The sequence below is a fragment of the Ctenocephalides felis genome, unplaced genomic scaffold, assembly GCF_003426905.1.
Source record: "Ctenocephalides felis isolate EL2017-DRISC unplaced genomic scaffold, ASM342690v1 CF-g0.4_SCAFFOLD_01886, whole genome shotgun sequence".
NCBI classification, from domain to species: Eukaryota; Metazoa; Arthropoda; class Insecta; order Siphonaptera; family Pulicidae; genus Ctenocephalides; species Ctenocephalides felis.
Window position 1 is genome coordinate 133,150,695 of NW_020538040.1, and position 10,993 is coordinate 133,161,687.

Sequence of the window (10,993 nt, forward strand, 5' to 3'; positions counted from 1 at the left end):
ATCAAAATCGGAAGAATCGTTTAGGAGGAGTATATTTACATACATCATTACAGAAGAATTTTATAAATAAGCTTTAAGCATTAACTTCATTTTGAACCAAATTAATTTTGAAAATTATATATTTTTTGTTTAAAATCGAAGTGCTAGTAATGCACTAGCAATAGCAATTTTTACATGAAATTCTGCCAATTGCTGCCAATTGATAATTTCCCGTTTGGGGACTTCCATGTGCTATGGCAACGGAAAATCGCTCACACTATACTTTCCTGAGTACCTGTTGCCATTAAACACTTTAAACATTTTAAATATTATTCTATTAACAAATGTCCCACGTTCCAGAGTCCTTGACCACCGAGCAGCCATTTTTGTGATATCGCAAGTAATGTATTTTTATTAAACGCGTTTATCACTCAATTTAATTTTGTACTGTGGAAAGTTGATAATGTGTGTTTGTAATCTGCGATATCTATTGCCATAAACTTTAATTAAATGGGAGCCAAAATGAAATTCTAAATTAAAAATGCCCCGAAATTGTATTATCTCTCTAATCAGTAAGCTCACGTGTTGCGATAGCGCTCACCATGGGGGGATGAGCGGTGGGCGCCCGGTCAGCATCAGGCCAATGAAATATCGATATTAATCGATTTATTATCGATATTCAGAATTATTTGATAACAAACACATCATATAGGATAAGACTGTGCTCTTATCTTAACGTAACGTCAAATCATTTTCTCAAGTTCTAGGTATAACATAATCTTAACTAGTGGTGAACGGCATCGTACCATAAGGCAAATTGCTGATACTTTCCGTACCGTAATGAATATTCGAAAAATATTAAATATTTTTAAATAGATTTTTATAAATACTGTAACTTATATATGTTTACAGAAAAGTAAATTAACAAAATTTAATCAAACGAATTTAAAATGAAAGACATTTTTTAAACTGAATTGCAAACTTAAAATTGTTTATTTGAAGTATATAAGTGAGCTTTAGAACTTTAGCTAGAATTAAAATTAGAATTATTTAAAATTTTTTTTTTTTATTAAATTTTTTTTTTGAAGTAAAACTTCTTTAGGCGCGACTAGGGTGTAAATCCGTACAAATGCAACGAAAATGCGTTACGGCAGACAGTGCGTCATTTGCTTTCCATGAAATCATTTCTATATATGCGTTGATTGTGATTAATCGTCGTGTATGTGAATAGAAATCTGTCATTGTATGCGTACCGGCATCAACATTGTATGTATACCGATATCAACAAGGAAATCGGCATAGATAAATAAACATTTTAATGTTACGTCGTAGTACAAATCTTGATTTAATGAAAAATGCCTGAATCTGAAGAATATTTTACCCTGTTCCTTGAAAATAATAAAACAAATTAAAAATTTGTGCCGTGTACTAAACGTAAGGTTATTGATCAGAAATTACTTCTATATTATTCCTAGTTTCTATAAATCTTAGAAGTTCTTAAAATGGAAAATATTTTTTAAGCATGATAGATATTACAGCTGTTCAAAGAATGAGATTATATCGCCAGCGAAAAAGTAAAAAAAACCATCAGTCAATGAATGTATGTTATTTTTAATTACATAAAGTTCTTCTAACACAATTATGAGTGAAGTTGCGAAAACAATATTTGTTTAGTATTGTTTAACATAATCCACTGTGTGAACGAATATTATAAAAGTTATGAATCATTTAGAAAGTTTATTTCTCTAATGATGTTTCGTTTCTAAATGCTAATTACAATGACAAACCGATCATGTCATATTTGAAGTATGATTTTAATTACATTATTGTTTTTAAATATTACACATATTTTTAATGCTATTAAATAAATATATAATTTATAATTTATCATTATATAAATGTGTATAATGGTTGACAATAATAAATATATGCATCACGAGTGTTAACATATTACTAATAAACATTATTCAAAATTGTTATATGATCTATTTATTTTTACTGAAATGCCACCTTGTACAGTAGCAAATAATTTTTACTTCAATCGCTTTTTTCCAAAAGCAATCGTTTTATCAATACAAGCAGAAAGTTTTTTGAATCATTCAAATCGGATGCTTAGTTCTCTCAAAAACTGCCATTTTTTGCACGTTTAGCTCCGTATCTTCGAAATAACTAAACCTGCATTTTCTAAAAAGTAATCACCACTTTGTCCCATCATTACAAATTGAATGCGTTTTGCTCCGTATCTCCGTACCGGGTGGACTAATCAGCACATATTACTATCAATAGGAATCGAATGTTTTTTGAATCATTCAAATCGGTTGATCTGCGCGCCCGAAAACGTGGATGAAAAATATAAATGTATTCAGTGAATTATTTTACTTGTTTGTCTTATTTTAGTTAAACGAGTGGCGAAATAAGAGAGAAGTCTTATTCGAAAATAGATATACATATGTATATTCTGTGGACAATCATCATCATGTGGATAAATAATTCATATACTTTACACATCATCAATTATTAACTTCCCGTAGGGCAAGTTATAGTAATCGCAAAAAAATCAAAAATGAAAATTTTTATATATCTTTACGTTTCAGAGGTTTCTGAACATTTTGGCATACCTTAGAAAAAATGGATGTATGTGTGTGTGTGTGTGTGTGTGTATGTATGTGCGGATACAAATTTTCGTCGACGATTTCGGGAACACGGATCAACCGATTTGAATAATTCAAAAAACATTCGATTCGTATTGATAAGGAGACGTGCTGATTAGTTTTTGGCGAAGGCAGGTCTAGCCGTTCCAAAGATACGGGGCAAAAAGTGCCGAAAACGGTAACTCAGTTTTTAAGAGAACGGAGCGTCCGATTTGAATAATTCAGAAAACATTTCACTTGTATTGACAAGGTGAAGAATCGATAAAATTTTCATGAAGGTAGGTCTAGCGGTTTCGGAGATATGGAGGAAAAAGTAAAAAAATGAGCCATTTGGCGGTCAAAAATGATCATTAGACATATGCACATCAAATTATCAGATATTTTATAGAGATTTTAACAATAAGTATACATTTTGTTAACATTCCTATGGGTTCCGTACCAATGCTTATGCGTTAGACAGCGACGCGGCGCTTACGCGCTTTTTATTTTGTCCCTATGCAGTTAAAGCAGTGCGATTGCTTTGAAAAGAAAGTTCTTCCACAATATGTCAAAATAAAGAAAAAAATTTTTTTTTCAAAAAAAAAAAAAATTAAAAAAAATTTTTTTTTTTAATTTTTTTTTTCAAAAAAAAGTAATTTTTTGTCCAATTTATAGTTTCTCAAAAATCTTATTTTTTCAAAGTAATTTTTTTTCAAAAATGTTAATCGTTTTTAAAAAAATAATAATTTTTGGTACGGGAAGTTCCAGCAATTTGCCTTAAGGCACGATGCCTTAATTGCCTTAAGACAGAATTCCACTTACAGCTAGTTTAATTATAAGACCATTGAATAGTAACCATGACTTAGTTACTGTAAATTATAATATGTATATAGAATTATGCCGATATTATTTTATACATATATATTAGGGTGGTCCTTAATATGGATGTTTTCGAATTTCCTTGCTTTCTAAAAAAATTCTTTGAAAGATTTGACTAAATAGATAAATTAAATAAATAGGTATTCCAACTCTGCTGATAAATATTTCTGCCGAAATACCAGATCAAGGTTATATGCAGTGTTATCTCTGTAAAAACGTACCCAATTTATATTTTGCATTGGTTGAATAATGTAGCTATTATTTCGTAAAATTCCTTCAAAATTAAAAATAAGACATTGGATTTGCTGCCCGCTGGCCATCCCATTTTACCCAGCCTATGGGGCTGAAAGGACCAGGAGACAAATTGCTCAAAGTCAAATTGGATTTTTATGCCCCGTCCTAACGGTTAAATGAACTGCCTCGTGTGCACGGGGTTGTGAGTTGAAATCTTTGGATAAGCTGATATCATGCAGTAGTGATATCAATTTTTACTTGAAAATGTAAATCAAAAATATATTTTCAATTGAAAATAGCTTATTTTCGGGTACTGCGGTTTGATTAGCAACGGAAAATCTTTCACACTATCCTTCCCTGAATTGAGTTAGTAACAATAAGCTCACGGACCTGCACTAACTAACTAACTGCAAGTAACTAACAATAAGGTCATGGACTTGCACTAAGGCTCTAAAAATATTTTTAGTTTTTTTTTTAAATATAGAATATTTTGAAATTTTTAGGCATTTCGTAAAATATTTGAAATTTCGAAGAATATATACTAGTTAAAAATGCTTTTCTGATTTTTTATATTTTTCAAAACACTTTACCTTTGAATCTTTGCAGTTAAAAAGTATTGGTCGTTGTAATCAAACTAGTTAGTTTTTTTTGAAAATATCAATTTTTTTTAAATTTTTAGACATTTCGTAAAATATTTAAAATTTGGAAAAAATATATTACTTAAAAATGCTTTTCTTATTTTTTATAATTTTCAAAACACTTTACTTTTGAATCTTTGCAGTTATTATAAATATTGGTCGTTGTAATCAAACTAGTTAGTTTGTTTGATATTGATTTTGTTGGCTAAATTTGAACATTCTTATATGCATAGTATGGAAAATTATGTTAATAACACTAAATATTATTAAAACAAATTCGGTAAATTGAAAGTGATGATTATCAATTTATGTAATGTTAATTCTATTTATATGACTCATTAACTTCCAGTAAAAAATCTCTAAATCTCTAAATTGGAATGAAATGAACTAAATGTCGAAGATCGATTATTAGCTATTTTATCCACCTCTAGTAATATACATAATCCTTACACGGGTAAATGCGTTCATAAAGATTATCTATTTTTACATTGATATTCAAAATTTGATGTTTCGGTTATAAATATGATAATTTTAATTATTTACCAGTGATTTCCAACTTTAAGCATACAATCAATAAGGATTTTAATAGGTTAATTAATTTTTTTTAATAAATATATGAATAAAAACATTCAATTCAATTATATTAATTTATAATATATTAACTTCCCGTAGGGTAAGTTATTGTAATGGGCCGAAAATCGGAATTGAAAATTTTTACATTTCTCGACGTTTTGAAGGTTTCTGAACGTTTTGGCATACCTCAGAAAAAATGGATGTGTGTGTGTGTGTGTGTGTGTGTGTGTGTGTGTGTGTATGTATGTGTGGATACAAATTTCCAGTTACGTTTTAGGGCGCACGGATCAACCGATTTGAATGGTTCAAAAAACATTCGATTCCTATTGATTGGGAAAAGAGCTGATTAGTTTTTGACAAAGGCAGGTCCAGCCGTTTCGGAGATACGGAGCAAAGAGTGCAGAAAATAGAAATCGAATTTTTGAGCGAACGGAGTATCCGATTTGAATGATCTAAAAAACATTCAATTAGTAATGATTGGGAGAAGTGTTTATTAGTTTTTGGCAAAGGCAGGCCCAGCCATTTCGAAGATACGGAGCTAAATATGTAAAAAATGGCAGTTTTTGAGAGAACTAAGCGTCCGATTTAAATGATTCAAAGAACTTTCTGCTTGTCTTAACAAAATAATTGATTTTGGAAAAAAAAATTTTGTTTCAATTTTTTTTTTTTTTTTTTTTTTTTTTTTAGTATTTTGTATATCGAAAATATTTCAGATTTTATTTTTAATTCTGACTATAGTTCTAATATACTTTAGAAATAATTTCAACTCTGCAATTCGGTTTATATAATTCTTATAAATATTAGACAATGTTACTATATTTATAATAATCTATTTGAAAACATTCAATATTCCTCGAACATTTCGTTACGGTGCGGGAAGTTCCAGCAATTTGCCTCAAGGCACGATGCCATAATTGCCTCAAGACAGAATTCCACTTACAGCTAGTTTTATTACTTATATCTAACTATAAGTAATAAAGTAAAGCAATTTGTTATACCTCTAACCTTTTGTCAAAAAAAGTAAAATTGCGAATTCATTTGGTTCATCGACTTGATTTATTTTGTAGAACACTCTAAAACTTATTTTATCTCACGTTAAGATAAGGGTGTTCGTGGCTTAGTAATAAGGCCTCGGCCTTTCAATCATAATGGTTTTGAGTTGTTGGTGCGCAAGCATAAAAATATAGATCAGAAATATGTACCCAAGAAATATAAAATAAAATTTTGAACATTGCTTTGAGAAAAGTTAGATCAAAAATACTAATTTAAAGTATACATATAAAAAAATATAATTAAAACTAGAAAATGACAACAATAGAGCTACCACCTAATAGCCATCTGTAATTTATGTAATACGGTTATAAGTTCAATATAAACAATCATTTTTTGCAGAAAAGAACCAAAAGAGTTTGGCAGGAATTTTTATTGTCTGATGTCTATATATTAGTGTTTATAGTAAAAAAAATTTTTGCATTATTGCGAAAATCTAGTATATCAGGGTGATCCTTAATATGGATATTTTCGATTTTTTTTGCTGCCAGGGGCTCAAATGCTTCTAAATTGATAAAAAAATTCTCTTGGTTCTTCTTCTAAGAAAATACTTATTTTGTAAAATATATCAAATTTGTGATTAAAATAAGCAAATACAACGTTATTCTCAAAATTTTGATTCACTTGGGGCTATGTTAAAAAATTCTAAAAAACAAATGAAATTTTATCCATGTTATTTTCATAAGAAGCTTTGTTTGGAGTGTGGACTATCTTAAAATCAATATTAAGCGCTAAGACTTTCAGAGATTTTTTTTATCATTTTGGAACCATTTGAGCTCCTGGGAGCAAGGAGAATATTCATATTAAGGACCATCCTAATATATATATGTACGAAGCGGTATACATAAGTATACAAATATTTTAGCAAAAATCTGATCTGATTATCTGATTTGATTGTCTGATAGCAACGCTGAGAAAAACTCACCAAAATCAATTTCACCTTATAATTATAATATGAATGTAATGTTGTTTGAACAATCTTAATTGCTAATCTGATATTATAAAAATATTCTATAAAATTAATATTAAACATACATACATTCACAATATACGACGATGTAATGATTTTCAGTAATAATCATGTGTTTTCATAATCACTGAAATTTAGTTGATCATATTATTAATTATTGGCAATTATTATTAATAATCTCTTATATTCAATTTTATTGGATCATTTTTTTATTTATTGATTACAATTCTAACTGATTATATTAATTATATTTATTTTAGGTCACGAGAGGCTAAACAAGAATTGTAATCAATGGCTAATGATCAGTTATGGTGAGAAAACAAAACTTATAAATATATATATATATATATATATATATTATTTTTGATATATTAATTTAATAATTAATGATGTGTTTGTTTGACTTCGGATTATATTCTTCAAATTTATTCACCATTTCTCTGATCATATCATCCATGATGGTAAAAAATCCAAATGGTAAAAAATATGTTGATTAAACAAAATATTTCGTAACAAGCATCCATCCTCATAACAAAAATAGAAAGAAGACTAAAATATATTTCTTAAAATAATTTTAATAGATTCATACGTTTCGTGTCCCAATTTGACTCTACCTCAGTGGAACAATATACACAAATCATTAAGACAAAAACACAAATAAAATATGATCAATGAAAATATTACTTCACAATAACCATGCTAGTGACAAAATAAATAACGAATATATAATTTGAAAAAGAAATAAGCAAAAATAATAATTTTAATCATCATGTCTCGAAGGGTAAAATCAGATCACTGAGGAAGACTCAAATTGGGACTCGAAACGTATGGATATATTACAATTATTTTAAGAAACATATTTTAGTTAACTTTCTAATAGTAAAAGTAATAATTAGCGGCATTAGCGCTATGCTCGAAGGCAGGTCCATGTTGTAAGAGCTTGTTATATCTGTTTTGTTTGACTTTTCGTAGGATTTCGTGGGTTTCTATATATTAACTGTTGAAGACTTTAGAAAAAAAATGTTTGCGTGAATTGCATAAAATATTTGTGTATTTATATTAGGATTTACCAGGTTTTGCTGAGAACGGCCGAACCATTTTATTGGTTCAAAAACCACTCGATTCGTATTGATAGTGTATAGAATCCATTGTTTTTGGGCAGATTTTTAATAAGCAGGTGTTTGTGCGGAATTTTCAGTGTACGAGCCCGCCTCGCACTCGGCTATATTTTTGCAAATTGAGATCTAGAACCCTCATTTTTATTACTGTTCAATAAATGCAAAAAATGACAAAAAATTGGCACGTGCTCTCTTTTCTATTAAGTTCTATTCATTGATACATTTAAAAAAAAGTTTTTAGTTCGCATTTGCATGCAGGGGAAATGATCCCTCTTTTTTCGGAAATTCAAATATCATGCTTATCTTTAGAGACTGACCATGGATTTCAAAATTCACCATGAAAAAAAAAACTATATGCATGTGCGTTTATTGTATGTATGTATGCATGTAAGTTTGGATATATTTTTTTTGAGAAAATGAACCAACAATGTCACTAATTCAGAAAACATTTGATTCATATGGAGGTATTAAAAAAGTTGGTTTTTGGTAAAGGCAGGTCTATTGCTTCCTAATGTTTGAATAAGGACATTGAACATGTGCGCTCCAAATTATTGGATTTTTTTCAATAGATTTTAACTTAATTAATAATGTTCGTAATTCTTTTGAATCCGTTTTAGAAAAAATTCAAAACCTATTTTTATATTTGTAGCAATTCTACTTTTTAATTGGAAATTTTGTCTTTGATTCATAAAATGTATATGGTTGCAAACTGATTAATATATAACAATATTCAGACAGTTATGTATTGACAAAATCATATGCATATTTTTAGTGAATTTGTTCTTTCACTTAATTATTCTGATGTAGATCAAATTGCACATATTGCTATTTTTCATTATTAAAAATTTAATGTTGTCCTAAGAAATAGTCGAAAAATATTTTAGAATTTGATATATAGAATTTAGAATCAAAATTCTATTCATATTTGCAAAATACTTGAAGATTTATATAATTTTTTTCATTGATTTCAAATAAACTCTGCTTTTCTAACTGATTTCAAACTTTAATTACTTTAATAATTAATGTAATATGGATAGGGCGGGGCACAGAGGTCCAATTTGACTTTAAGTAATTTTACTATTTTAACCAAATAAATTGCATTACAACACATAACACGTGTCAAATAAACAATTAGTTAATTGTTATTTACAAAAATGTTTTTTACTATTTTTTAAAAACGTGTCATCTGTTTCGTTTTACCTCATAGGCTGGGTAAAAACAGACATCCAGGGTAAAATTATACAATGTTTTATTTTGAATTTTAAAGGAATTTTACAAAATAATAGCTAAATATTTTTAAGATTACACCATATGTAACATTGATCTGATATTTCGTTAAAAATATTTATCAGAGTTGGAATAAATAATAATTTAATTTATTTATTGTAAAATTGCTTATTTCATCTTATTGTTTACATCTTTGCTAGGGTAAAGTTTCAATTGGTCCTTTTTACCCCACCCACACGTAAGACTTCATAGAGGTTATATAAAAACATTTGTTGAATTTAAATTAAAACTAACAATAATTCTATAAAACGTATACTCAAATTACGTATTCTTAATAATTATATTAATATCTCGTAAACCAAACAACAGTGCTCACAACGAAAAAAAACTAACTTTTGTTATAAATTTTCAAAGCTGGATGTTTTGTCTCCTGAGCGTAGTCGTAAGAATTTGATGAAGAAGGTGATGGCTGGTTACATACCATTTGCCCTCTACTTTCAAATATTGTTTTAAATTCTTTTGTTTTTAAAATATTGGTAGCGAACCTTTTTACCCATGGACCTTCAAGCCCCGCTCTATCCTATTCAAAAAATTGAACAACTACAATTTTTTTTGAAAAATTTCAATCTTGCGAAATACTTAAAATTTGTATATTTTCAGCAAACTTCATTGATTTTAAACTCTATTTGTTTAATAATAAATATAAATTAAGATTATATATAAATAATTATATATATATATATATATATATATATATATATATATATATCTTATATATAAAAATGGAGCTCTCTTTCAAATGTCCGAATAAAACTCGAAAACGGCTGAATCGATTTGGCCAGTCTTAGTCTTGAAAAATTCGTGCCAATCCAGTGAAAGTCCAAAAGGTGAGAAATTATTTCAAATCCGCGTAGAAACTTTACATTTTTAATTTGAAAATTTTTTGTAGAAGCGTAATTTAAATAAATCAATGGACGGTGGCAATTTCGTGAAATGTCAAACGCTTTTGACAGATGATGTTCAATTACGTTTAATAGGATGTTTTACGCGAATATTATTTATTTATGATAAATTTGTAGTAAGTAGTTTTGTTTGTAGTTTTATTTATATACAAAAAGGTTAGTAAACGGGCCGCAAGTGTTACTAGAGACTCAAAATATAAACTTTTTTGATATGTTAATATGAAAATGCACTTTTTGGCATATTTTTCTCAAACACGGTGCTCTGAAAGATCTCATTTGTATAATTATATACTCATTGGTATTTATAAAACATTTTCTAGGTTATATTATTTTTTATTTATCTTATTTAAATTCAGAACCTAAATTTGGTATCGATCAAATGGACATTTTGTCGAATAACATTTTTCCAGTTATAATTTCCCAGAATTTATCGCAGAATAGATAGTAATATATGAAGGTCCGGGATTAAAAAGGTCCACCACCGATGTGCCAAAAGTAAAGTTAAGCATTGTTAAACAACAATATTTGAAAGTAGAGGAAAAAAGATGTATAGCCAGCTACAAACTTGATTTGAAAACGATAATCTTTGAAATGGGGGAGATAAACGGTAATCTTTGAAAATCCATAATAAAAGTATTTTCTTCCGTTGGTAGTTTTAGTATTAGTTAAAAATGTAATTATTTTGTAAAATACCTTTAAAATTATAATAAGGCTTTAAACCTTTTGCCACCTG